Consider the following 27,586-nt stretch of genomic DNA (forward strand, 5'->3'; position numbering starts at 1 on the left):
ACATTCTCAGTTGATTTTATTCAAGTGCTCAATACTCCAAACTGAGTCCAAGCCTAAAGAAAGATCAAGCTCAGTCTCTCCACCTGCCCGTTACTCTCGGGGTGAAAACCCGAGGTAAGGCAGACCGAAACTCTCAGACGTTCCATGAACGCCCTCCAGACCCTTGATGTGAACTGGGGACCTCGATCAGATACTATGTCCTCAGGCACCCCGTAGTGCCGGAAGACGTGTGTAAACAAGGCCTCCTCAGTTTGTAGAGCCGCAGGGAGACCGGGCAAAGGGAGGAGACGACAGGACTTAAAAAAACGATCCACAACGACCAGGATCGTGGTGTTACCCTGTGAGGGAGGAAGATCCATTAGGAAATCCACCGACAGGTGCGACCACAGCCGTTGTGGAACGGGTAAGGGTTGTAACTTCTCTCTGGGCAAGTGCCTAGGGGCCTTGCACTGGACGCACACCGAGCAGGAAGAGACATAAACCCTCACGTCCTTAGCTAAAGTGGACCACCAGTACTTCCCACTAAGACAGCGCACTGTCCGACCGATGCCTGGTTGACCAGAGGAGGGTGACGTATGGGCCCAATAGATCAAACGGTCGCGGACAGCAGACGGAATGTACAGACGTCCAGCTGGACATTGAGGGGGAGTGGGCTCTGTATGTAACGCCCGCTCAATGTCCGCGTCCAGCTCCCACACCACAGGTGCCACCAGGCAAGAAGCCAGAAGTATGGGAGTGGGATCCATGGGCCGCTCCTCTGTGTCATACATCCGGGACAGTGCGTCTGCCTTAGCATTCTGGGAACCTGGTCTGTAGGACAGGGTGAAGACAAAATGGTAAAGAACATGGCCCACCTTGCCTGGCGAGGGTTCAGTCTCCTCGCCGCCCGGATGTACTCCAGATTGCGGTCCCCCCTTCAGCAGTGAGGTAATGGGTAGTTGGCAAACCCTAAAAACCGCTGCACTTCCTTTACCGTGGTGGTAGTCGGCCAATTACGCACGGCTGCAATGCGGTCACTCTCCATCTCCACCCCTGATGTGGAAATGCGATACCCTAGGAAAGAGACGGACTGTTGAAAAAACAGGCATTTCTCAGCCTTGATGTACAGGTCATGCTCCAACAGTCGACCAAGCACCTTGCGCACCAGGGACACAGGCTCGGCGCGTGTAGCGGAGTATATCAGAATATCATCGATATACACCACTACACCCTGCCCGTGCAGGTCCCGGAAAATCTTGTCTACAAAGGCCTGGAAGACTGATGGAGCATTCATCAACCCGTACGGCATGATGAGGTACTCATAATGCCCTGAGGTGGTACTGAAGGTACTCATAATGCCCTGAGGTGGTACTAAAGGTACTCATAATGCCCTGAGGTGGTACTAAATGCCGTCTTCCACTCGTCCCCCTCCCGGATACGCACCAGGTTGTAAGTGCTCCTGAGATCCAATTTTGTGAAGAGGCGCGCCCCGTGCATTGCGGTAACTGTACCTCACAGTGATTTGGTTGATGCCTCGATAGTCAATACACGGGCGCAGACCTCCATCCTTCTTCTTCACAAAAAATAAACTCGAGGAGGCAGGTGAAGTGGAAGGCCAAATGTACCCCTGCCCCAGAGATTCGGAGACATATGTTTCCATAGCCGCCTTCTCCTCCTGTGACAGAGGATACACGTGACTCCTGGGAAGTTCTGCGTCTACTAGGAGAACTATCGCACAATCCCCCCGTCGATGAGGTGGTAATTGAGTCGCCTTCTTTTCACAGAAGGCGAGAGCCAAATCGGCATATTCAGAGGGGATGCGCACGGTGGAGACCTGGTGTGGACTTTCCACCGTGGTAGCACCGACGGAAACCCCTAAACACCTCCCCGAGCACTTTCGTGACCGCCCTGTGACCGCCTATTTCTGTTGCTACGAAATAGTGGGGTCATGACAGGCCAACCAGGGTAGACCCAGCACCACTGGAAACGCAGGAGAATCAATAAGGAAGAGACTGATTCTCTCCTTGTGACCCTCCTGCGTAGCCATGCCCAGGGGAGCGGTGGCCTCCCTAATTAGCCGTGACCCTAATGGTCGACTATCTAGGGCGTGCACAGGGAAAGGCATATCCACAGGAACAATGGGGATCCATAAACTATGGGCAAATGATCTGTCAATAAAATTCCCAGCTGTGCCTGAACCTTCGAGCGCCTTATGCTGGGAATGCGGGGAGAACTAAGGAAAATTAATAAACACAAACATGTGAGCAACAGGGGGCTCTGGGTGAGCCTGGTACCGAGTCATCTGGAGTGACACGAGAGTGTCCTGCTTGCTGCCTCGACTCCTAGAGGAACCTCCCAAGCACCGACCGGCAGTGTGCCCTCTGCGGCCACAGATGGTGCATGGATTGGCTCCTCCTCCGTTCGCCCTAAGTGCAGCACCTCCCAGCTCCATGGGCGTCGGAGTGGTGGTGCTGGGGGATGGAACTGACAGACCCCGATCTGGACGTCTGCGGGTAGCCAGCAGGTTATCCAACCTTATGGACATGTCCACCAGCTGGTCGAAGGTCAGAGTTGTGCCCCTAAAGGCCAACTCCCGACGGATGTCCTCACGTAAACTACAACGGTAGTGATCGATCTGGGCCCTGTCGTTCCACCCCGCGCTGACGCCAGGGTCTGGAAGTCCAATGCAAACTCCTGTGCGCTCCTTGTCTCCTGCCTCAGGTGCACGAGACGTGGCGGGTGAAATCCTCGAACTGGTCCAGCGCCGCTTCTCCTTCCTCCCATATGGCGTTGGCCCAATCCAGGGCTTTCCCTGAGAGACAGGAGACAAGGGCGGACACGCTCTCGCGGCCCAAAGGAGCCGGGTGCACGGTTGCCAGGTAGAGTTCCAGTTGGAGTAGAAAACCCTGACATCCCGCTGCCTTCCCTCGGAAGGGAGAGCTGAATCCCCATGGAACCGGGTGAAGGAAGGGTGATCAGTGGTGTCCTTGATGGTGCTGGTGGAGCCGCTGGAGGAACTTCTCTTCTCTCCCAGCGCTCCATCTTCTGTAGGACGCGATCCATGGCGGTGCAGAGATGTTGTAGCATCGCCTCATGCTGCTGGACGCATTCCTCAACCCCAGTACCGGGGTAACTGCTCCTGCTGACTCCATTTGTGGTGTGTGTTTCTGTCAGGCTGTGGGTAACTGGTGCATGGAATCAGGCGCAGGAGAGCAGAGATGAGTGTACAAGGTAGTTTAATCCACAAACTACACCAGTATAAAACAAATACAAAAGGTGCGTGAAAATACCAGTCACTCGTAAATATCAGCCATATAGAATCAACCTGAACATAATAAACAAACACGCACACCAACATGGGGTAAACAGAGGGTTAAATAATGAACATGTAATTGGGGAATAGAAACCAGGTGTGTTGAAAACAAAGACAAAACAAATGGAAAATGAAAAGTGGATCGGCGATGGCTAGAAAGCCGGTGACTTTGACCGAAGAAACGCCGCCCGAACAAGGAGAGGGACCGTCTTCTTGCGGAAGTCGTGACACAGAGACAGACAGACAGACATACAGAGCACAAGTTTTTCTGACAGGTATTAAACGCTGGGCTGGGTTGTTAGGGAGCTGAGCTGGGCTGGACCGAGCTGGCCTGGGTTGTTAGGGGGCTGGCCTGGGCTGGACTAGGTTGTTAGTGGACTGGGCTGGGTTGTTAGGGGACTGGGTTGGGTTGTTAGGGGACTGTGCTGGGATGTTAGGGGGCTGGGCAGGGTTGTTAAGGGGCTGGGCTGAGTGGTTAGGGGGCTGAGATGGGTTGTTAGGGGGCTGGGCTGGGTGGTTAGGGGGCTGGGATGGGTTGTTCGGGGGGCTGGGTTGTTAAGAGGCTGGGCTGAGTGGTTAGGGGGCTGAGATGGGTTGTTAGGGGGCTGGGCTGGGTGGTTGGGGGGCTGAGAAGGGTTGTTAGGGGGCTGGGCTGGGTGGTTAGGGGGCTGAGATGGGTTGTTAGGGGGCTGGACTGGGTGGTTAGGGGACTGTGCTGGGTGGTTAGGGGGCTGGGCTGGGTGGTTAGGGGGCTGGGATGGGTTGTTAGGGGGCTGGGTGGTTAAGGGGCTGGGTTGTTATGGGGCTGGGCTGGGTGGTTAAGGGGCTGGGCTGGGTGGTTAGGGGGCTGAGATGGGTGGTTAGGGGGCTGGGCTGGGTGGTTAGGGGGCTGGGCTGGGTGGTTAGGGAGCTGGGCTGGGTGGGTGGTTAAGGGGCTGGGTTGTTATGGGGCTGGGCTGGGTGGTTAAGGGGCTGGGCTGGGTGGTTAGGGGGATGAGATGGGTGGTTAGGGGGCTGGGATGGGTGGTTAGGGGGCTGGGCTGAGTGGTTAGGGGGCTGGGCTGGGTGGTTAGGGGGCTGGGTGGTTAGGGGGCTGAGATGGGTTGTTAGGGGGCTGGGCTGGGTGGTTAGGGGGCTGGGCTGGGTGGGTAAGGGGCTGGGCTGGGTGGTTAGGGGGCTGGGCTGGGTGGTTAGGGGGCTGGGCTGGGTGGTTAAGGGGCTGGGCTGGGTGGTTAGGGGCCTGGGCTGGGTGGTTAGGGGGCTGAGATGGGTCGTTAGGGGGCTGAGATGGGTTGTTAGGGGGCTGAGCTGGGTTGTTAGGGGGCTGAGATGGGTTGTTAGGGGGCTGGGCTGGGTGGTTAGGGGCTGAGATGGGTGGTTAAGGGGCTGAGATGGGTTGTTAGGGGCCTGAGAGTGGTTGTTAGGGGGCTGAGATGGGTGGTTAGGGGGCTGAGATGGGTTGTTAGGGGGCTGAGATGGGTTGTTAGGGGGCTGAGATGGGTTGTTAGGGGGCTGGGTTGTTAGGGGGCTGAGATGGGTTGTTAGGGGCTGAGATGGGTGGTTAGGGGGCTGAGATGGGTTGTTAGGGGGCTGAGTTGGGTTGTTAAGGGGCTGAGATGGGTGGTTAGGGGGCTGGGCTGGGTTGTTATGGGGCTGGGCTGGGTTGTTATGGGGCTGGGCTGGGTGGTTAGGGGGCGGGGCTGGGTGGTTAAGGGGCTGAGATGGGTGGTTAAGGGGCTGAGATGGGTGGTTAAGGGGCTGGGCTGGGTTGTTAGGGGGATGGGTTGGGTCGTTAGGGGCCGGGGCAGGGTGGTTAAGGGGCCGAGATGGGTTGTTAGGGGGCTGGGTGGTTAGGGGGCTGGGCTGGGTGGTTAAGGGGCTGAGATGGGTGGTTAAGGGGCTGAGATGGGTTGTTAGGGGGCTGGGTGGTTAGGGGGCTGGGATGGGTTGTTAGGAGGCTGGGCTAAGTGGTTAGGGGGCTGAGATTGGTGGTTAAGGGGCTGGGCTGGGTTGTTAGGGGGCTGGGTTGGGTCGTTAGGGGCCGGGGCTGGGTGGTTAAGGGGCTGGGCTGGGTGGTTAGGGGGCTGAGATGGGTGGTTAAGGGGCTGGACTGGGTTGTTAGGGGGCTGGGTTGGGTCGTTAGGGGCCGGGGCTGGGTGGTTAAGGGGCTGAGATGGGTGGTTAAGGGGCTGGGAGGTTAGAGGGCGGGGCTGGGTGGTTAAGGGGCTGAGATGGGTGGTTAAGGGGCTGAGATGGGTTGTTAGGGGGCTGGGTGGTTAGGGGGCTGGGATGGGTGGTTAGGAGGCTGGGCTGAGTGGTTAGGGGGCTGGGCTGGGTGGTTAGGGGGCTGGGTGGTTAGGGGGCTGAGATGGGTTGTTAGGGGGCTGGGCTGGGTGGTTAGGGGGCTGGGCTGGGTGGTTAAGGGGCTGGGCTGGGTGGTTAGGGGGCTGGGCTGGGTGGTTAGGGGGCTGGGCTGGGTGGTTAGGGGGCTGAGATGGGTTGTTAGGGGGCTGGGCTGGGTGGTTAAGGGGCTGGGCTGGGTGGTTAGGGGCCTGGGCTGGGTGGTTAGGGGGCTGAGATGGGTTGTTAGGGGGCTGGGTGGTTAAGGGGCTGAGATGGGTTGTTAGGGGGCTGAGATGGGTTGTTAAGGGGCTGAGATGAGTGGTTAAGGGGCTGAGATGGGTTGTTAGGGGCCTGAGAGTGGTTGTTAGGGGGCTGAGATGGGTTGTTAAGGGGCTGAGATGGGTGGTTAAGGGGCTGAGATGGGTTGTTAGGGGCCTGAGAGTGGTTGTTAGGGGGCTGAGATGGGTTGTTAGGGGCCTGAGAGTTGTTGTTAGGGGGCTGAGATGGGTTGTTAGGGGGCTGAGTTGGGTTGTTAAGGGGCTGAGATGGGTGGTTAAGGGGCTGGGCTGGGTTGTTATGGGGCTGGGCTGGGTCGTTAGGGGGCGGGGCTCGGTGGTTAAGGGGCTGAGATGGGTGGTTAAGGGGCTTGGATTGTTAAGCGGCTGGGCTGGGTGGTTAGGGGGCTGGGTTGGGTCGTTAGGGGCCGGGGCTGGGTGGTTAAGGGGCTGGGCTGGGTGGTTAGGGGGCTGAGATGGGTGGTTAAGGGGCTGGACTGGGTTGTTAGGGGGCTGGGTTGGGTCGTTAGGGGCCGGGGCTGGGTGGTTAAGGGGCTGAGATGGGTGGTTAAGGGGCTGGGTGGTTAGAGGGCGGGGCTGGGTGGTTAAGGGGCTGAGATGGGTGGTTAAGGGGCTGAGATGGGTTGTTAGGGGGCTGGGTGGTTAGTGGGCTGGGATGGGTGGTTAGGAGGCTGGGCTGAGTGGTTAGGGGGCTGGGCTGGGTGGTTAGGGGGCTGGGTGGTTAGGGGGCTGAGATGGGTTGTTAGGGGGCTGGGCTGGGTGGTTAGGGGGCTGGGCTGGGTGGTTAAGGGGCTGGGCTGGGTGGTTAGGGGGCTGGGCTGGGTGGTTAGGGGGCTGGGCTGGGTGGTTAGGGGGCTGAGATGGGTCGTTAGGGGGCTGGGTGGTTAAGGGGCTGAGATGGGTTGTTAGGGGGCTGAGATGGGTTGTTAGGGGGCTGAGATGGGTTGTTAAGGGGCTGAGATGGGTGGTTAAGGGGCTGAGATGGGTTGTTAGGGGCCTGAGAGTGGTTGTTAGGGGGCTGAGATGGGTTGTTAAGGGGCTGAGATGGGTGGTTAAGGGGCTGAGATGGGTTGTTAGGGGCCTGAGAGTGGTTGTTAGGGGGCTGAGATGGGTTGTTAGGGGCCTGAGAGTTGTTGTTAGGGGGCTGAGATGGGTTGTTAGGGGGCTGAGTTGGGTTGTTAAGGGGCTGAGATGGGTGGTTAAGGGGCTGGGCTGGGTTGTTATGGGGCTGGGCTGGGTCGTTAGGGGGCGGGGCTGGGTGGTTAAGGGGCTGAGATGGGTGGTTAAGGGGCTGGGATTGTTAAGCGGCTGGGCTGGGTGGTTAGGGGGCTGAGATGGGTGGTTAAGGGGCTGGGCTGGGTTGTTAGGGGGCTGGGTTGGGTCGTTAGGGGCCGGGGCTGGGTGGTTAAGGGGCTGAGATAGGTGGTTAAGGGGCTGGGTGGTTAGAGGGCGGGGCTGGGTGGTTAAGGGGCTGAGATGGGTGGTTAAGGGGCTGAGATGGGTTGTTAGGGAGCTGAGAATGGGTTGTTAGGAGTCTGGATTGGGTCGTTAGGGGCCGGGGCTGGGTGGTTAAGGGGCTGAGATGGGTGGTTAAGGGGCTGGGTGGTTAGAGGGCGGGGCTGGGTGGTTAAGGGGCTGAGATGGGTGGTTAGGGGGCTGAGATGGGTTTTTAGGGGGCTGGGTGGTTAGAGGGCGGGGCTGGGTGGTTAAGGGGCTGAGATGGGTGGTTAAGGGGCTGAGATGGGTTGTTAGGGGGCTGACATGGGTGGTTAGGGGACTGAGATGGGTGGTTAGGGGGCTGAGATGGGTGGTTAGGGGGCTGAGATGGGTGGTTAGGGGGCTGAGATGGGTGGTTAGGGGGCTGAGATGGGTGGTTAGGGGGCTGAGATGGGTGGTTAGGGGGCTGAGATGGGTGGTTAGGGGGCTGAGATGGGTGGTTAGGGGGCTGGGTTGTTAGGGGGCTGGGCTGGGTTGTTAGGGGGCTGAGATTGGTTGTTATGGGGCTGAGATGGGTTGTTAGGGGTCTGAGATGGGTGGTTAGGGGGCTGAGATGGGTGGTTAGGGGGCTGGGTTGTTAGGGGGCTAGGCTGGGTTGTTAGGGGGCTGAAATGGGTTGTTAGGGGGCTGAGATGGGTTGTTAGGGGCTGGGCTGGGTGGTTGGGGGGCTGGGCTGGGTTGTTAGGGGGCTAGGCTGGGTTGTTAGGGGGATGGGCTGGGTGGGCAGGGGGCTGGGCTGGGTGGTTAGGGGGCTGGGCTGGGTGGTTAGGGGGCTGGGCTGGGTTGTTAAGGGGGCTGGGCTGGGTGGTTAGGGGGCTGGGCTGGGTGGTTAAGGGGCTGGGTGGTTAGAGGGCGGGGCTGGGTGGTTAAGGGGCTGAGATGGGTGGTTAGGGGGCTGAGATGGGTTGTTAGGGGGCTGGGTGGTTAGAGGGCGGGGCTGGGTGGTTAAGGGGCTGAGATGGGTGGTTAAGGGGCTGAGATGGGTTGTTAGGGGGCTGACATGGGTTGTTAGGGGACTGAGATGGGTGGTTAGGGGGCTGAGATGGGTGGTTAGGGGGCTGTGATGGGTGGTTAGGGGGCTGAGATGGGTGGTTAGGGGGCTGAGATGGGTGGTTAGGGGGCTGAGATGGGTGGTTAGGGGGCTGAGATGGGTGGTTAGGGGGCTGGGTTGTTAGGGGGCTGGGCTGGGTTGTTAGGGGGCTGAGATGGGTTGTTATGGGGCTGAGATGGGTTGTTAGGGGGCTGAGATGGGTGGTTAGGGGGCTGAGATGGGTGGTTAGGGGGCTGGGTTGTTAGGGGGCTGGGCTGGGTTGTTAGGGGGCTGAAATGGGTTGTTAGGGGGCTGAGATGGGTTGTTAGGGGCTGGGCTGGGTGGTTGGGGGGCTGGGCTGGGTTGTTAGGGGGCTAGGCTGGGTTGTTAGGGGGATGGGCTGGGTGGGCAGGGGGCTGGGCTGGGTGGTTAGGGGGCTGGGCTGGGTGGTTAGGGGGCTGGGCTGGGTTGTTAAGGGGGCTGGGCTGGGTGGTTAGGGGGCTGGGCTGGGTGGTTAGGGGGCTGGGCTGGGTTGTTAGGGGGCTGGGCTGGGTTGTTAGGGGGCTGGGATGGGTGGTTAGGGGGCTGGGCTCGGTGGTTAGGGGGCTGGGCTGGGTGGTTAAGGGGCTGAGATGGGTGGTTAAGGGGCTGAGATGGGTGGTTAAGGGGCTGGGTGGTTAAGGGGCTGGGCTGGGTGGTTAGGGGGCTGGGCTGGGTTGTTTGGGGGTTGGGTGGTTAAGGGGCTGAGATGGGTGGTTAAGGGGCTGGGTGGTTAGGGGGCTGAGATGGGTGGTTAAGGGGCTGGGTGGTTAAGGGGCTGGGCTGGGTGGTTAGGGGGCTGGGCTGGGTGGTTAGGGGGCTGGGCTGGGTGGGTGGTTAAGGGGCTGGGTTGTTATGGGGCTGGGCTGGGTGGTTAAGGGGCTGGGCTGGGTGGTTAGGGGGCTGAGATGGGTGTTTAGGGGGCTGGACTGGGTTGTTAGGGGGCTGGGTTGGGTCGTTAGGGGCCGGGGCTGGGTGGTTAAGGGGCTGAGATGGGTGGTTAAGGGGCTGGGTGGTTAGAGGGCGGGGCTGGGTGGTTAAGGGGCTGAGATGGGTGGTTAAGGGGCTGAGATGGGTTGTTAGGGGGCTGGGTGGTTAGGGGGCTGGGATGGGTGGTTAGGAGGCTGGGCTGAGTGGTTAGGGGGCTGGGCTGGGTGGTTAGGGGGCTGGGTGGTTAAGGGGCTGAGATGGGTTGTTAGGGGGCTGGGCTGGGTGGTTAGGGGGCTGGGCTGGGTGGTTAAGGGGCTGGGCTGGGTGGTTAGGGGGCTGGGCTGGGTGGTTAGGGGGCTGGGCTGGGTGGTTAGGGGGCTGAGATGGGTTGTTAGGGGGCTGGGCTGGGTGGTTAAGGGGCTGGGCTGGGTGGTTAGGGGCCTGGGCTGGGTGGTTAGGGGGCTGAGATGGGTCGTTAGGGGGCTGGGTGGTTAAGGGGCTGAGATGGGTTGTTAGGGGGCTGAGATGGGTTGTTAGGGGGCTGAGATGGGTTGTTAAGGGGCTGAGATGGGTGGTTAAGGGGCTGAGATGGGTTGTTAGGGGCCTGAGAGTGGTTGTTAGGGGGCTGAGATGGGTTGTTAAGGGGCTGAGATGGGTGGTTAAGGGGCTGAGATGGGTTGTTAGGGGCCTGAGAGTGGTTGTTAGGGGGCTGAGATGGGTTGTTAGGGGCCTGAGAGTTGTTGTTAGGGGGCTGAGATGGGTGTTACGGGGCTGAGTTGGGTTGTTAAGGGGCTGAGATGGGTGGTTAAGGGGTTAAGGGGCTGGGCTGGGTTGTTATGGGGCTGGGCTGGGTCGTTAGGGGGCGGGGCTGGGTGGTTAAGGGGCTGAGATGGGTGGTTAAGGGGCTGGGATTGTTAAGCGGCTGGGCTGGGTGGTTAGGGGGCTGAGATGGGTGGTTAAGGGGCTGGGCTGGGTTGTTAGGGGGCTGGGTTGGGTCGTTAGGGGCCGGGGCTGGGTGGTTAAGGGGCTGAGATGGGTGGTTAAGGGGCTGGGTGGTTAGAGGGCGGGGCTGGGTGGTTAAGGGGCTGAGATGGGTAGTTAAGGGGCTGAGATGGGTTGTTAGGGAGCTGAGAATGGGTTGTTAGGAGTCTGGATTGGGTCGTTAGGGGCCGGGGCTGGGTGGTTAAGGGGCTGAGATGGGTGGTTAAGGGGCTGGGTGGTTAGAGGGCGGGGCTGGGTGGTTAAGGGGCTGAGATGGGTGGTTAGGGGGCTGAGATGGGTTGTTAGGGGGCTGGGTGGTTAGTGGGCGGGGCTGGGTGGTTAAGGGGCTGAGATGGGTGGTTAAGGGGCTGAGATGGGTTGTTAGGGGGCTGACATGGCTTGTTAGGGGACTGAGATGGGTGGTTAGGGGGCTGAGATGGGTGGTTAGGGGGCTGAGATGGGTGGTTAGGGGGCTGAGATGGGTGGTTAGGGGGCTGAGATGGGTGGTTAGGGGGCTGAGATGGGTGGTTAGGGGGCTGAGATGGGTGGTTAGGGGGCTGGGTTGTTAGGGGGCTGGGCTGGGTTGTTAGGGGGCTGAGATGGGTTGTTAGGGGGCTGACATGGCTTGTTAGGGGACTGAGATTGGTGGTTAGGGGGCTGAGATGGGTGGTTAGGGGGCTGGGTTGTTAGGGGGCTGGGCTGGGTTGTTAGGGGGCTGAAATGAGTTGTTAGGGGGCTGAGATGGGTTGTTAGGGGCTGGGCTGGGTGGTTGGGGGGCTGGGCTGGGTTGTTAGGGGGCTAGGCTGGGTTGTTAGGGGGATGGGCTGGGTGGGCAGGGGGCTGGGCTGGGTGGTTAGGGGGCTGGGCTGGGTGGTTAGGGGGCTGGGCTGGGTTGTTAAGGGGGCTGGGCTGGGTGGTTAGGGGGCTGGGCTGGGTGGTTAAGGGGCTGGGTGGTTAGAGGGCGGGGCTGGGTGGTTAAGGGGCTGAGATGGGTGGTTAGGGGGCTGAGATGGGTTGTTAGGGGGCTGGGTGGTTAGAGGGCGGGCCTGGGTGGTTAAGGGGCTGAGATGGGTGGTTAAGGGTCTGAGATGGGTTGTTAGGGGGCTGACATGGGTTGTTAGGGGACTGAGATGGGTGGTTAGGGGGCTGAGATGGGTGGTTAGGGGGCTGAGATGGGTGGTTAGGGGGCTGAGATGGGTGGTTAGGGGGCTGAGATGGGTGGTTAGGGGGCTGAGATGGGTGGTTAGGGGGCTGAGATGGGTGGTTAGGGGGCTGGGTTGTTAGGGGGCTGGGCTGGGTTGTTAGGGGGCTGAGATGGGTTGTTATGGGGCTGAGATGGGTTGTTAGGGGGCTGAGATGGGTGGTTAGGGGGCTGAGATGGGTGGTTAGGGGGCTGGGTTGTTAGGGGGCTGGGCTGGGTTGTTAGGGGGCTGAAATGGGTTGTTAGGGGGCTGAGATGGGTTGTTAGGGGGCTGGGTGGTTAAGGGGCTGGGTTGTTATGGGGCTGGGCTGGGTGGTTAAGGGGCTGGGCTGGGTGGTTAGGGGGCTGAGATGGGTGGTTAGGGGGCTGGGCTGGGTGGTTAGGGGGCTGGGCTGGGTGGTTAGGGAGCTGGGCTGGGTGGGTGGTTAAGGGGCTGGGTTGTTATGGGGCTGGGCTGGGTGGTTAAGGGGCTGGGCTGGGTGGTTAGGGGGCTGAGATGGGTGGTTAGGGGGCTGGGATGGGTGGTTAGGGGGCTGGGCTGAGTGGTTAGGGGGCTGGGCTGGGTGGTTAGGGGGCTGGGTGGTTAGGGGGCTGAGATGGGTTGTTAGGGGGCTGGGCTGGGTGGTTAGGGGGCTGGGCTGGGTGGGTAAGGGGCTGGGCTGGGTGGTTAGGGGGCTGGGCTGGGTGGTTAGGGGGCTGGGCTGGGTGGTTAAGGGGCTGGGCTGGGTGGTTAGGGCCCTGGGCTGGGTGGTTAGGGGGCTGAGATGGGTCGTTAGGGGGCTGAGATGGGTTGTTAGGGGGCTGAGCTGGGTTGTTAGGGGGCTGAGATGGGTTGTTAGGGGGCTGGGCTGGGTGGTTAGGGGCTGAGATGGGTGGTTAAGGGGCTGAGATGGGTTGTTAGGGGCCTGAGAGTGGTTGTTAGGGGGCTGAGATGGGTGGTTAGGGGGCTGAGATGGGTTGTTAGGGGGCTGAGATGGGTTGTTAGGGGGCTGAGATGGGTTGTTAGGGGGCTGGGTTGTTAGGGGGCTGAGATGGGTTGTTAGGGGCTGAGATGGGTGGTTAGGGGGCTGAGATGGGTTGTTAGGGGGCTGAGTTGGGTTGTTAAGGGGCTGAGATGGGTGGTTAGGGGGCTGGGCTGGGTTGTTATGGGGCTGGGCTGGGTTGTTATGGGGCTGGGCTGGGTGGTTAGGGGGCGGGGCTGGGTGGTTAAGGGGCTGAGATGGGTGGTTAAGGGGCTGAGATGGGTGGTTAAGGGGCTGGGCTGGGTTGTTAGGGGGATGGGTTGGGTCGTTAGGGGCCGGGGCAGGGTGGTTAAGGGGCCGAGATGGGTTGTTAAGGGGCTGGGTGGTTAGGGGGCTGGGCTGGGTGGTTAAGGGGCTGAGATGGGTGGTTAAGGGGCTGAGATGGGTTGTTAGGGGGCTGGGTGGTTAGGGGGCTGGGATGGGTTGTTAGGAGGCTGGGCTAAGTGGTTAGGGGGCTGAGATTGGTGGTTAAGGGGCTGGGCTGGGTTGTTAGGGGGCTGGGTTGGGTCGTTAGGGGCCGGGGCTGGGTGGTTAAGGGGCTGGGCTGGGTGGTTAGGGGGCTGAGATGGGTGGTTAAGGGGCTGGACTGGGTTGTTAGGGGGCTGGGTTGGGTCGTTAGGGGCCGGGGCTGGGTGGTTAAGGGGCTGAGATGGGTGGTTAAGGGGCTGGGAGGTTAGAGGGCGGGGCTGGGTGGTTAAGGGGCTGAGATGGGTGGTTAAGGGGCTGAGATGGGTTGTTAGGGGGCTGGGTGGTTAGGGGGCTGGGATGGGTGGTTAGGAGGCTGGGCTGAGTGGTTAGGGGGCTGGGCTGGGTGGTTAGGGGGCTGGGTGGTTAGGGGGCTGAGATGGGTTGTTAGGGGGCTGGGCTGGGTGGTTAGGGGGCTGGGCTGGGTGGTTAAGGGGCTGGGCTGGGTGGTTAGGGGGCTGGGCTGGGTGGTTAGGGGGCTGGGCTGGGTGGTTAGGGGGCTGAGATGGGTTGTTAGGGGGCTGGGCTGGGTGGTTAAGGGGCTGGGCTGGGTGGTTAGGGGCCTGGGCTGGGTGGTTAGGGGGCTGAGATGGGTTGTTAGGGGGCTGGGTGGTTAAGGGGCTGAGATGGGTTGTTAGGGGGCTGAGATGGGTTGTTAAGGGGCTGAGATGAGTGGTTAAGGGGCTGAGATGGGTTGTTAGGGGCCTGAGAGTGGTTGTTAGGGGGCTGAGATGGGTTGTTAAGGGGCTGAGATGGGTGGTTAAGGGGCTGAGATGGGTTGTTAGGGGCCTGAGAGTGGTTGTTAGGGGGCTGAGATGGGTTGTTAGGGGCCTGAGAGTTGTTGTTAGGGGGCTGAGATGGGTTGTTAGGGGGCTGAGTTGGGTTGTTAAGGGGCTGAGATGGGTGGTTAAGGGGCTGGGCTGGGTTGTTATGGGGCTGGGCTGGGTCGTTAGGGGGCGGGGCTCGGTGGTTAAGGGGCTGAGATGGGTGTTTAAGGGGCTTGGATTGTTAAGCGGCTGGGCTGGGTGGTTAGGGGGCTGGGTTGGGTCGTTAGGGGCCGGGGCTGGGTGGTTAAGGGGCTGGGCTGGGTGGTTAGGGGGCTGAGATGGGTGGTTAAGGGGCTGGACTGGGTTGTTAGGGGGCTGGGTTGGGTCGTTAGGGGCCGGGGCTGGGTGGTTAAGGGGCTGAGATGGGTGGTTAAGGGGCTGGGTGGTTAGAGGGCGGGGCTGGGTGGTTAAGGGGCTGAGATGGGTGGTTAAGGGGCTGAGATGGGTTGTTAGGGGGCTGGGTGGTTAGGGGGCTGGGATGGGTGGTTAGGAGGCTGGGCTGAGTGGTTAGGGGGCTGGGCTGGGTGGTTAGGGGGCTGGGTGGTTAGGGGGCTGAGATGGGTTGTTAGCGGGCTGGGCTGGGTGGTTAGGGGGCTGGGCTGGGTGGTTAAGGGGCTGGGCTGGGTGGTTAGGGGGCTGGGCTGGGTGGTTAGGGGGCTGGGCTGGGTGGTTAGGGGGCTGAGATGGGTCGTTAGGGGGCTGGGTGGTTAAGGGGCTGAGATGGGTTGTTAGGGGGCTGAGATGGGTTGTTAGGGGGCTGAGATGGGTTGTTAAGGGGCTGAGATGGGTGGTTAAGGGGCTGAGATGGGTTGTTAGGGGCCTGAGAGTGGTTGTTAGGGGGCTGAGATGGGTTGTTAAGGGGCTGAGATGGGTGGTTAAGGGGCTGAGATGGGTTGTTAGGGGCCTGAGAGTGGTTGTTAGGGGGCTGAGATGGGTTGTTAGGGGCCTGAGAGTTGTTGTTAGGGGGCTGAGATGGGTTGTTAGGGGGCTGAGTTGGGTTGTTAAGGGGCTGAGATGGGTGGTTAAGGGGCTGGGCTGGGTTGTTATGGGGCTGGGCTGGGTCGTTAGGGGGCGGGGCTGGGTGGTTAAGGGGCTGAGATGGGTGGTTAAGGGGCTGGGATTGTTAAGCGGCTGGGCTGGGTGGTTAGGGGGCTGAGATGGGTGGTTAAGGGGCTGGGCTGGGTTGTTAGGGGGCTGGGTTGGGTCGTTAGGGGCCGGGGCTGGGTGGTTAAGGGGCTGGGATAGGTGGTTAAGGGGCTGGGTGGTTAGAGGGCGGGGCTGGGTGGTTAAGGGGCTGAGATGGGTGGTTAAGGGGCTGAGATGGGTTGTTAGGAGTCTGGATTGGGTCGTTAGGGGCCGGGGCTGGGTGGTTAAGGGGCTGAGATGGGTGGTTAAGGGGCTGGGTGGTTAGAGGGGGGGGCTGGGTGGTTAAGGGGCTGAGATGGGTGGTTAGGGGGCTGAGATGGGTTTTTAGGGGGCTGGGTGGTTAGAGGGCGGGGCTGGGTGGTTAAGGGGCTGAGATGGGTGGTTAAGGGGCTGAGATGGGTTGTTAGGGGGCTGACATGGGTGGTTAGGGGACTGAGATGGGTGGTTAGGGGGCTGAGATGGGTGGTTAGGGGGCTGAGATGGGTGGTTAGGGGGCTGAGATGGGTGGTTAGGGGGCTGAGATGGGTGGTTAGGGGGCTGAGATGGGTGGTTAGGGGGCTGAGATGGGTGGTTAGGGGGCTGAGATGGGTGGTTAGGGGGCTGGGTTGTTAGGGGGCTGGGCTGGGTTGTTAGGGGGCTGAGATTGGTTGTTATGGGGCTGAGATGGGTTGTTAGGGGTCTGAGATGGGTGGTTAGGGGGCTGAGATGGGTGGTTAGGGGGCTGGGTTGTTAGGGGGCTAGGCTGGGTTGTTAGGGGGCTGAAATGGGTTGTTAGGGGGCTGAGATGGGTTGTTAGGGGCTGGGCTGGGTGGTTGGGGGGCTGGGCTGGGTTGTTAGGGGGCTAGGCTGGGTTGTTAGGGGGATGGGCTGGGTGGGCAGGGGGCTGGGCTGGGTGGTTAGGGGGCTGGGCTGGGTGGTTAGGGGGCTGGGCTGGGTTGTTAAGGGGGCTGGGCTGGGTGGTTAGGGGGCTGGGCTGGGTGGTTAAGGGGCTGGGTGGTTAGAGGGCGGGGCTGGGTGGTTAAGGGGCTGAGATGGGTGGTTAGGGGGCTGAGATGGGTTGTTAGGGGGCTGGGTGGTTAGAGGGCGGGGCTGGGTGGTTAAGGGGCTGAGATGGGTGGTTAAGGGGCTGAGATGGGTTGTTAGGGGGCTGACATGGGTTGTTAGGGGACTGAGATGGGTGGTTAGGGGGCTGAGATGGGTGGTTAGGGGGCTGTGATGGGTGGTTAGGGGGCTGAGATGGGTGGTTAGGGGGCTGAGATGGGTGGTTAGGGGGCTGAGATGGGTGGTTAGGGGGCTGAGATGGGTGGTTAGGGGGCTGGGTTGTTAGGGGGCTGGGCTGGGTTGTTAGGGGGCTGAGATGGGTTGTTATGGGGCTGAGATGGGTTGTTAGGGGGCTGAGATGGGTGGTTAGGGGGCTGAGATGGGTGGTTAGGGGGCTGGGTTGTTAGGGGGCTGGGCTGGGTTGTTAGGGGGCTGAAATGGGTTGTTAGGGGGCTGAGATGGGTTGTTAGGGGCTGGGCTGGGTGGTTGGGGGGCTGGGCTGGGTTGTTAGGGGGCTAGGCTGGGTTGTTAGGGGGATGGGCTGGGTGGGCAGGGGGCTGGGCTGGGTGGTTAGGGGGCTGGGCTGGGTGGTTAGGGGGCTGGGCTGGGTTGTTAAGGGGGCTGGGCTGGGTGGTTAGGGGGCTGGGCTGGGTGGTTAGGGGGCTGGGCTGGGTTGTTAGGGGGCTGGGCTGGGTTGTTAGGGGGCTGGGATGGGTGGTTAGGGGGCTGGGCTCGGTGGTTAGGGGGCTGGGCTGGGTGGTTAAGGGGCTGAGATGGGTGGTTAAGGGGCTGAGATGGGTGGTTAAGGGGCTGGGTGGTTAAGGGGCTGGGCTGGGTGGTTAGGGGGCTGGGCTGGGTTGTTAGGGGGTTGGGTGGTTAAGGGGCTGAGATGGGTGGTTAAGGGGCTGGGTGGTTAGGGGGCTGAGATGGGTGGTTAAGGGGCTGGGTGGTTAAGGGGCTGGGCTGGGTGGTTAGGGGGCTGGGCTGGGTGGTTAGGGGGCTGGGCTGGGTGGGTGGTTAAGGGGCTGGGTTGTTATGGGGCTGGGCTGGGTGGTTAAGGGGCTGGGCTGGGTGGTTAGGGGGCTGAGATGGGTGTTTAGGGGGCTGGACTGGGTTGTTAGGGGGCTGGGTTGGGTCGTTAGGGGCCGGGGCTGGGTGGTTAAGGGGCTGAGATGGGTGGTTAAGGGGCTGGGTGGTTAGAGGGCGGGGCTGGGTGGTTAAGGGGCTGAGATGGGTGGTTAAGGGGCTGAGATGGGTTGTTAGGGGGCTGGGTGGTTAGGGGGCTGGGATGGGTGGTTAGGAGGCTGGGCTGAGTGGTTAGGGGGCTGGGCTGGGTGGTTAGGGGGCTGGGTGGTTAAGGGGCTGAGATGGGTTGTTAGGGGGCTGGGCTGGGTGGTTAGGGGGCTGGGCTGGGTGGTTAAGGGGCTGGGCTGGGTGGTTAGGGGGCTGGGATGGGTGGTTAGGGGGCTGGGCTGGGTGGTTAGGGGGCTGAGATGGGTTGTTAGGGGGCTGGGCTGGGTGGTTAAGGGGCTGGGCTGGGTGGTTAGGGGCCTGGGCTGGGTGGTTAGGGGGCTGAGATGGGTCGTTAGGGGGCTGGGTGGTTAAGGGGCTGAGATGGGTTGTTAGGGGGCTGAGATGGGTTGTTAGGGGGCTGAGATGGGTTGTTAAGGGGCTGAGATGGGTGGTTAAGGGGCTGAGATGGGTTGTTAGGGGCCTGAGAGTGGTTGTTAGGGGGCTGAGATGGGTTGTTAAGGGGCTGAGATGGGTGGTTAAGGGGCTGAGATGGGTTGTTAGGGGCCTGAGAGTGGTTGTTAGGGGGCTGAGATGGGTTGTTAGGGGCCTGAGAGTTGTTGTTAGGGGGCTGAGATGGGTTGTTACGGGGCTGAGTTGGGTTGTTAAGGGGCTGAGATGGGTGGTTAAGGGGTTAAGGGGCTGGGCTGGGTTGTTATGGGGCTGGGCTGGGTCGTTAGGGGGCGGGGCTGGGTGGTTAAGGGGCTGAGATGGGTGGTTAAGGGGCTGGGATTGTTAAGCGGCTGGGCTGGGTGGTTAGGGGGCTGAGATGGGTGGTTAAGGGGCTGGGCTGGGTTGTTAGGGGGCTGGGTTGGGTCGTTAGGGGCCGGGGCTGGGTGGTTAAGGGGCTGAGATGGGTGGTTAAGGGGCTGGGTGGTTAGAGGGCGGGGCTGGGTGGTTAAGGGGCTGAGATGGGTAGTTAAGGGGCTGAGATGGGTTGTTAGGGAGCTGAGAATGGGTTGTTAGGAGTCTGGATTGGGTCGTTAGGGGCCGGGGCTGGGTGGTTAAGGGGCTGAGATGGGTGGTTAAGGGGCTGGGTGGTTAGAGGGCGGGGCTGGGTGGTTAAGGGGCTGAGATGGGTGGTTAGGGGGCTGAGATGGGTTGTTAGGGGGCTGGGTGGTTAGAGGGCGGGGCTGGGTGGTTAAGGGGCTGAGATGGGTGGTTAAGGGGCTGAGATGGGTTGTTAGGGGGCTGACATGGCTTGTTAGGGGACTGAGATGGGTGGTTAGGGGGCTGAGATGGGTGGTTAGGGGGCTGAGATGGGTGGTTAGGGGGCTGAGATGGGTGGTTAGGGGGCTGAGATGGGTGGTTAGGGGGCTGAGATGGGTGGTTAGGGGGCTGAGATGGGTGGTTAGGGGGCTGGGTTGTTAGGGGGCTGGGCTGGGTTGTTAGGGGGCTGAGATGGGTTGTTAGGGGGCTGACATGGCTTGTTAGGGGACTGAGATTGGTGGTTAGGGGGCTGAGATGGGTGGTTAGGGGGCTGGGTTGTTAGGGGGCTGGGCTGGGTTGTTAGGGGGCTGAAATGAGTTGTTAGGGGGCTGAGATGGGTTGTTAGGGGCTGGGCTGGGTGGTTGGGGGGCTGGGCTGGGTTGTTAGGGGGCTAGGCTGGGTTGTTAGGGGGATGGGCTGGGTGGGCAGGGGGCTGGGCTGGGTGGTTAGGGGGCTGGGCTGGGTGGTTAGGGGGCTGGGCTGGGTTGTTAAGGGGGCTGGGCTGGGTGGTTAGGGGGCTGGGCTGGGTGGTTAAGGGGCTGGGTGGTTAGAGGGCGGGGCTGGGTGGTTAAGGGGCTGAGATGGGTGGTTAGGGGGCTGAGATGGGTTGTTAGGGGGCTGGGTGGTTAGAGGGCGGGCCTGGGTGGTTAAGGGGCTGAGATGGGTGGTTAAGGGTCTGAGATGGGTTGTTAGGGGGCTGACATGGGTTGTTAGGGGACTGAGATGGGTGGTTAGGGGGCTGAGATGGGTGGTTAGGGGGCTGAGATGGGTGGTTAGGGGGCTGAGATGGGTGGTTAGGGGGCTGAGATGGGTGGTTAGGGGGCTGAGATGGGTGGTTAGGGGGCTGAGATGGGTGGTTAGGGGGCTGGGTTGTTAGGGGGCTGGGCTGGGTTGTTAGGGGGCTGAGATGGGTTGTTATGGGGCTGAGATGGGTTGTTAGGGGGCTGAGATGGGTGGTTAGGGGGCTGAGATGGGTGGTTAGGGGGCTGGGTTGTTAGGGGGCTGGGCTGGGTTGTTAGGGGGCTGAAATGGGTTGTTAGGGGGCTGAGATGGGTTGTTAGGGGCTGGGCTGGGTGGTTGGGGGGCTGGGCTGGGTTGTTAGGGGGCTAGGCTGGGTTGTTAGGGGGATGGGCTGGGTGGGCAGGGGACTGGGCTGGGTGGTTAGGGGGCTGGGCTGGGTGGTTAGGGGGCTGGGCTGGGTTGTTAAGGGGGCTGGGCTGGGTTGTTGCTGGGCTGGGTTGTTAGGGGGCTGGGATGGGTGGTTAGGGGGCTGGGCTCGGTGGTTAGGGGGCTGGGCTGGGTGGTTAAGGGGCTGAGATGGGTGGTTAAGGGGCTGAGATGGGTGGTTAAGGGGCTGGGTGGTTAAGGGGCTGGGCTGGGTGGTTAGGGGGCTGGGCTGGGTTGTTAGGGGGTTGGGTGGTTAAGGGGCTGAGATGGGTGGTTAAGGGGCTGGGTGGTTAGGGGGCTGAGATGGGTGGTTAAGGGGCTGGGTGGTTAAGTGGCTGGGCTGGGTGGTTAGGGGGCTGGGCTGGGTGGGTGGTTAAGGGGCTGGGTTGTTATGGGGCTGGGCTGGGTGGTTAAGGGGCTGGGCTGGGTGGTTAGGGGGCTGAGATGGGTGGTTAGGGGGCTGGGATGGGTGGTTAGGGGGCTGGGCTGAGTGGTTAGGGGGCTGGGCTGGGTTGTTAGGGGGCTGGGTGGTTAGGGGGCTGAGATGGGTTGTTAGGGGGCTGGGCTGGGTGGTTAGGGGGCTGGGCTGGGTGGTTAGGGGGCTGGGCTGGGTGGTTAAGGGGCTGGGCTGGGTGGTTAGGGGGCTGGGCTGGGTGGTTAGGGGGCTGGGCTGGGTGGTTAGGGGGCTGGGCTGGGTGGTTAGGGGGCTGAGATGGGTTGTTAGTGGGCTGGGCTGGGTGGTTAAGGGGCTGGGCTGGGTGGTTAGGAGCCTGGGCTGGGTGGTTAGGGGGCTGAGATGGGTCGTTAAGGGGCTAGGTGGTTAGGGGGCTGAGATGGGTTGTTAGGGGGCTGAGATGGGTTGTTAGGGGGCTGAGATGGGTTGTTAGGGGGCTGAAATGGGTTGTTAGGGGGCTGGGCTGGGTGGTTAGGGGGCTGGGTTGGGTGGTTAGGGGGCTGAGATGGGTGGTTGGGGGGCTGAGATGGGTTGTTAGGGGCCTGAGAGTGGTTGTTAGGGGGCTGAGATGGGTTGTTAGGGGGCTGAGTTGTGTTGTTAAGGGGCTGAGATGGGTGGTTAGGGGGCTGAGATGGGTGGTTAAGGGGCTGGGCTGGGTTGTTATGGGGCTGGGCTGGGTCGTTAGGGGGCGGGGCTGGGTGGTTAAGGGGCTGAGATGGGTGGTTAAGGGGCTGGGATTGTTAAGGGGCTGGGCTGGGTGGTTAGGGGGCTGAGATGGGTGGTTAAGGGGCTGGGCTGGGTTGCTTGGGGGCTGGTTTGGGTCGTTAGGGGCCGGGGCTGGGTGGTTAAGGGGCTGAGATGGATGGTTAAGGGGCTGGGTGGTTAGAGGGCGGGGCTGGGTGGTTAAGGGGCTGAGATGGGTGGTTAAGGGGCTGAGATGGGTTGTTAGGGGGCTGACATGGGTTGTTAGGGGACTGAGATGGGTTGTTAAGGGGCTGAGATGGGTTGTTATGGGGCTGAGATGGGTTGTTAGGGGGCTGGGCTGGGTGGTTGGGGGGCTGAGAAGGGTTGTTAGGGGGCTGGGCTGGGTGGTTAGGGGGCTGAGATGGGTTGTTAGGGGGCTGGACTGGGTGGTTAGGGGGCTGGGCTGGGTGGTTAGGGGGCTGGGATGGGTTGTTAGGGGGCTGGGTGGTTAAGGGGCTGGGTTGTTATGGGGCTGGGCTGGGTGGTAAAGGGGCTGGGCTGGGTGGTTAGGGGGCTGAGATGGGTGGTTAGGGGGCTGGGCTGGGTGGTTAGGGGGCTGGGCTGTGTGGTTAGGGAGCTGGGCTGGGTGGGTGGTTAAGGGGCTGGGTTGTTATGGGGCTGGGCTGGGTGGTTAAGGGGCTGGGCTGGGTGGTTAGGGGCCTGAGATGGGTGGTTAGGGGGCTGGGATGGGTGGTTAGGGGGCTGGGCTGAGTGGTTAGGGGGCTGGGCTGGGTGGTTAGGGGGCTGGGTGGTTAGGGGGCTGAGATGGGCTGTTAGGGGGCTGGGCTGGGTGGTTAGGGGGCTGGGCTGGGTGGGTAGGGGGCTGGGCTGGGTGGTTAGGGGGCTGGGCTGGGTGGTTAGGGGGCTGGGCTGGGTGGTTAAGGGGCTGGGCTGGGTGGTTAGGGGCCTGGGCTGGGTGGTTAGGGGGCTGAGATGGCTCGTTAGGGGGCTGAGATGGGTTGTTAGGCGGCTGAGATGGGTTGTTAGGGGGCTGAGATGGGTTGTTAGGGGGCTGGGCTGGGTGGTTAGGGGCTGAGATGGGTGGTTAAGGGGCTGAGATGGGTTGTTAGGGGCCTGAGAGTGGTTGTTAGGGGGCTGAGATGGGTGGTTAGGGGGCTGAGATGGGTTGTTAGGGGGCTGAGATGGGTTGTTAGGGGGCTGAGATGGGTTGTTAGGGGGCTGGGTTGTTAGGGGGCTGAGATGGGTTGTTAGGGGGCTGAGATGGTTGGTTAGGGGGCTGAGATGGGTTGTTAGGGGGCTGAGTTGGGTTGTTAAGGGGCTGAGATGGGTGGTTAGGGGGCTGGGCTGGGTTGTTATGGGGCTGGGCTGGGTTGTTATGGGGCTGGGCTGGGTCGTTAGGGGGCGGGGCTGGGTGGTTAAGGGGCTGAGATGGGTGGTTAAGGGGCTGAGATGGGTTGTTAAGGGGCTGGGCTGGGTTGTTAGGGGGATGGGTTGGGTAGTTAGGGGCCGGGGCTGGGTGGTTAAGGGGCTGAGATGGGTTGTTAGGGGGCTGAGATGGGTTGTTAGGGGGCTGGGCTGGGTGGTTAGGGGCTGAGATGGGTGGTTAAGGGGCTGAGATGGGTTGTTAATGGCCTGAGAGTGGTTGTTAGGGGGCTGAGATGGGTGGTTAGGGGGCTGAGATGGGTTGTTAGGGGGCTGAGATGGGTTGTTAGGGGGCTGAGATGGGTTGTTAGGGGGCTGGGTTGTTAGGGGGCTGAGATGGGTTGTTAGGGGGCTGAGATGGGTGGTTAGGGGGCTGAGATGGGTTGTTAGGGGGCTGAGTTGGGTTGTTAAGGGGCTGAGATGGGTGGTTAGGGGGCTTGGCTGGGTTGTTATGGGGCTGGGCTGGGTTGTTATGGGGCTGGGCTGGGTCGTTAGGGGGCGGGGCTGGGTGGTTAAGGGGCTGAGATGGGTGGTTAAGGGGCTGAGATGGGTGGTTAAGGGGCTGGGCTGGGTTGTTAGGGGGATGGGTTGGGTCGTTAGGGGCCGGGGCTGGGTGGTTAAGGGGCTGAGATGGGTTGTTAAGGGGCTGGGTGGTTAGGGGGCTGGGCTGGGTGGTTAAGGGGCTGAGATGGGTGGTTAAGGGGCTGAGATGGGTTGTTAGGGGGCTGGGTGGTTAGGGGGCTGGGATGGGTTGTTAGGAGGCTGGGCTAAGTGGTTAGGGGGCTGAGATTGGTGGTTAAGGGGCTGGGCTGGGTTGTTAGGGGGCTGGGTTGGGTCGTTAGGGGCCGGGGCTGGGTGGTTAAGGGGCTGGGCTGGGTGGTTAGGGGGCTGAGATGGGTGGTTAAGGGGCTGGACTGGGTTGTTAGGTGGCTGGGTTGGGTCGTTAGGGGCCGGGGCTGGGTGGTTAAGGGGCTGAGATGGGTGGTTAAGGGGCTGGGTGGTTAGAGGGCGGGGCTGGGTGGTTAAGGGGCTGAGATGGGTGGTTAAGGGGCTGAGATGGGTTGTTAGGGGGCTGGGTGGTTAGGGGGCTGGGATGGGTGGTTAGGAGGCTGGGCTGAGTGGTTAGGGGGCTGGGCTGGGTGGTTAGGGGGCTGGGTGGTTAGGGGGCTGAGATGGGTTGTTAGGGGGCTGGGCTGGGTGGTTAGGGGGCTGGGCTGGGTGGTTAAGGGGCTGGGCTGGGTGGTTAGGGGGCTGGGCTGGGTGGTTAGGGGGCTGGGCTGGGTGGTTAGGGGGCTGAGATGGGTTGTTAGGGGGCTGGGCTGGGTGGTTAAGGGGCTGGGCTGGGTGGTTAGGGGCCTGGGCTGGGTGGTTAGGGGGCTGAGATGGGTCGTTAGGGGGCTGGGTGGTTAAGGGGCTGAGATGGGTTGTTAGGGGGCTGAGATGGGTTGTTAGGGGGCTGAGATGGGTTGTTAAGGGGCTGAGATGGGTGGTTAAGGGGCTGAGATGGGTTGTTAGGGGCCTGAGAGTGGTTGTTAGGGGGCTGAGATGGGTTGTTAGGGGCCTGAGAGTTGTTGTTAGGGGGCTGAGATGGGTTGTTAGGGGGCTGAGTTGGGTTGTTAAGGGGCTGAGATGGGTGGTTAGGGGGCTGAGATGGGTGGTTAAGGGGCTGGGCTGGGTTGTTATGGGGCTGGGCTGGGTGGTTAGGGGGCGGGGCTGGGTGGTTAAGGGGCTGAGATGGGTGGTTAAGGGGCTGGGATTGTTAAGCGGCTGGGCTGGGTGGTTAGGGGGCTGAGATGGGTGGTTAAGGGGCTGGGCTGGGTTGTTAGGGGGCTGGTTTGGGTCGTTAGGGGCCGGGGCTGGGTGGTTAAGGGGCTGAGATGGGTGGTTAAGGGGCTGGGTGGTTAGAGGGCGGGGCTGGGTGGTTAAGGGGCTGAGATGGGTAGTTAAAGGGCTGAGATGGGTTGTTAGGGAGCTGAGAATGGGTTGTTAGGAGTCTGGATTGGGTCGTTAGGGGCCGGGGCTGGGTGGTTAAGGGGCTGAGATGGGTGGTTAAGGGGCTGGGTGGTTAGAGGGCGGGGCTGGGTGGTTAAGGGGCTGAGATGGGTGGTTAGGGGGCTGAGATGGGTTGTTTGGGGGCTGGGTGGTTAGAGGGCGGGGCTGGGTGGTTAAGGGGCTGAGATGGGTGGTTAAGGGGCTGAGATGGGTTGTTAGGGGGCTGACATGGGTTGTTAGGGGACTGAGATGGGTGGTTAGGGGGCTGAGATGGGTGGTTAGGGGGCTGAGATGGGTGGTTAGGGGGCTGAGATGGGTGGTTAGGGGGCTGAGATGGGTGGTTAGGGGGCTGAGATGGGTGGTTAGGGGGCTGGGTTGTTAGGGGGCTGGGCTGGGTTGTTAGGGGGCTGAGATGGGTTGTTATGGGGCTGAGATGGGTTGTTAGGGGGCTGAGATGGGTGGTTAGGGGGCTGAGATGGGTGGTTAGGGGGCTGGGTTGTTAGGGGGCTGGGCTGGGTTGTTAGGGGGCTGAGATGGGTTGTTAGGGGGCTGAGATGGGTTGTTAGGGGCTGGGCTGGGTGGTTGGGGGGCTGGGCTGGGTTGTTAGGGGGCTAGGCTGGGTTGTTAGGGGGATGGGCTGGGTGGGCAGGGGGCTGGGCTGGGTGGTTAGGGGGCTGGGCTGGGTGGTTAGGGGGCTGGGCTGGGTTGTTAAGGGGGCTGGGCTGGGTGGTTAGGGGGCTGGGCTGGGTGGTTAGGGGGCTGGGCTGGGTTGTTAGGGGGCTGGGCTGGGTTGTTAGGGGGCTGGGATGGGTGGTTAGGGGGCTGGGCTCGGTGGTTAGGGGGCTGGGCTGGGTGGTTAAGGGGCTGAGATGGGTGGTTAAGGGGCTGAGATGGGTGGTTAAGGGGCTGGGTGGTTAAGGGGCTGGGCTGGGTGGTTAGGGGGCTGGGCTGGGTTGTTAGGGGGTTGGGTGGTTAAGGGGCTGAGATGGGTGGTTAAGGGGCTGGGTGGTTAGGGGGCTGAGATGGGTGGTTAAGGGGCTGGGTGGTTAAGGGGCTTGGCTGGGTGGTTAGGGGGCTGGGCTGGGTGGTTAGGGGGCTGGGCTGGGTGGGTGGTTAAGGGGCTGGGTTGTTATGGGGCTGGGCTGGGTGGTTAAGGGGCTGGGCTGGGTGGTTAGGGGGCTGAGATGGGTGGTTAGGGGGCTGGGATGGGTGGTTAGGGGGCTGGGCTGAGTGGTTAGGGGGCTGGGCTGGGTGGTTAGGGGGCTGGGTGGTTAGGGGGCTGAGATGGGTTGTTAGGGGGCTGGGGTGGGTGGTTAGGGGGCTGGGCTGGGTGGTTAGGGGGCTGGGCTGGGTGGTTAAGTGGCTGGGCTGGGTGGTTAGGGGGCTGGGCTGGGTGGTTAGGGGGCTGGGCTGGGTGGTTAGGGGGCTGGGCTGGGTGGTTAGGGGGCTGAGATGGGTTGTTAGGGGGCTGGGCTGGGCTGGGTGGTTAGGAGCCTGGGCTGGGTGGTTAGGGGGCTGAGATGGGTCGTTAAGGGGCTAGGTGGTTAGGGGGCTGAGATGGGTTGTTAGGGGGCTGAGATGGGTTGTTAGGGGGCTGAGATGGGTTGTTAGGGGGCTGGGTGGTTAGGGGGCTGAGATGGGTGGTTAAGGGGCTGGGTGGTTAAGGGGCTTGGCTGGGTGGTTAGGGGGCTGGGCTGGGTGGTTAGGGGGCTGGGCTGGGTGGGTGGTTAAGGGGCTGGGTTGTTATGGGGCTGGGCTGGGTGGTTAAGGGGCTGGGCTGGGTGGTTAGGGGGCTGAGATGGGTGGTTAGGGGGCTGGGATGGGTGGTTAGGGGGCTGGGCTGAGTGGTTAGGGGGCTGGGCTGGGTGGTTAGGGGGCTGGGTGGTTAGGGGGCTGAGATGGGTTGTTAGGGGGCTGGGCTGGGTGGTTAGGGGGCTGGGCTGGGTGGTTAGGGGGCTGGGCTGGGTGGTTAAGTGGCTGGGCTGGGTGGTTAGGGGGCTGGGCTGGGTGGTTAGGGGGCTGGGCTGGGTGGTTAGGGGGCTGGGCTGGGTGGTTAGGGGGCTGAGATGGGTTGTTAGGGGGCTGGGCTGGGCTGGGTGGTTAGGAGCCTGGGCTGGGTGGTTAGGGGGCTGAGATGGGTCGTTAAGGGGCTAGGTGGTTAGGGGGCTGAGATGGGTTGTTAGGGGGCTGAGATGGGTTGTTAGGGGGCTGAGATGGGTTGTTAGGGGGCTGAAATGGGTTGTTAGGGGGCTGGGCTGGGTGGTTAGGGGGCTGGGTTGGGTGGTTAGGGGGCTGAGATGGGTGGTTAGGGGGCTGAGATGGGTTGTTAGGGGCCTGAGAGTGGTTGTTAGGGGGCTGAGATGGGTTGTTAGGGGGCTGAGTTGTGTTGTTAAGGGGCTGAGATGGGTGGTTAGGGGGCTGAGATGGGTGGTTAAGGGGCTGGGCTGGGTTGTTATGGGGCTGGGCTGGGTCGTTAGGGGGCGGGCTGGGTGGTTAAGGGGCTGAGATGGGTGGTTAAGGGGCTGGGATTGTTAAGGGGCTGGGCTGGGTGGTTAGGGGGCTGGGCTGGGTTGCTTGGGGGCTGGTTTGGGTCGTTAGGGGCCGGGGCTGGGTGGTTAAGGGGCTGAGATGGGTGGTTAAGGGGCTGGGTGGTTAGAGGGCGGGGCTGGGTGGTTAAGGGGCTGAGATGGGTGGTTAAGGGGCTGAGATGGGTTGTTAGGGGGCTGACATGGGTTGTTAGGGGACTGAGATGGGTTGTTAAGGGGCTGAGATGGGTTGTTAAGGGGCTGAGATGGGTTGTTAGGGGGCTGGGTGGTTAAGGGGCTGAGATGGGTTGTTAGGGGGCTGGGTGGTTAGAGGGCGGGGCTGGGTGGTTAAGGGGCTGAGATGGGTTGTTAAGGGGCTGAGATGGGTTTTTAGGGGGCTGGGTGGTTAAGGGGCTGAGATGGGTGGTTAAGGGGCTGAGATGGGTGGTTAAGGGGCTGAGATGGGTGGTTAGGGGGCTGAGATGGGTGGTTAGGGGGCTGAGATGGGTGGTTAGGGGGCTGAGATGGGTGGTTAGGGGGCTGGGTTGTTAGGGGGCTGGGCTGGGTTGTTAGGGGGCTGAGATGGGTTGTTAGGGGGCTGAGATGGGTTGTTAGGGGCTGGGCTGGGTGGTTGGGGGGCTGGGCTGGGTGGTTAGGGGGCTGGGTGGTTAGGGGGCTGAGATGGGTTGTTAGGGGGCTGGGCTGGGTGGTT

The sequence above is a fragment of the Salvelinus fontinalis genome, chromosome 5, assembly GCF_029448725.1.
Source record: "Salvelinus fontinalis isolate EN_2023a chromosome 5, ASM2944872v1, whole genome shotgun sequence".
NCBI lineage: Eukaryota > Metazoa > Chordata > Actinopteri > Salmoniformes > Salmonidae > Salvelinus > Salvelinus fontinalis.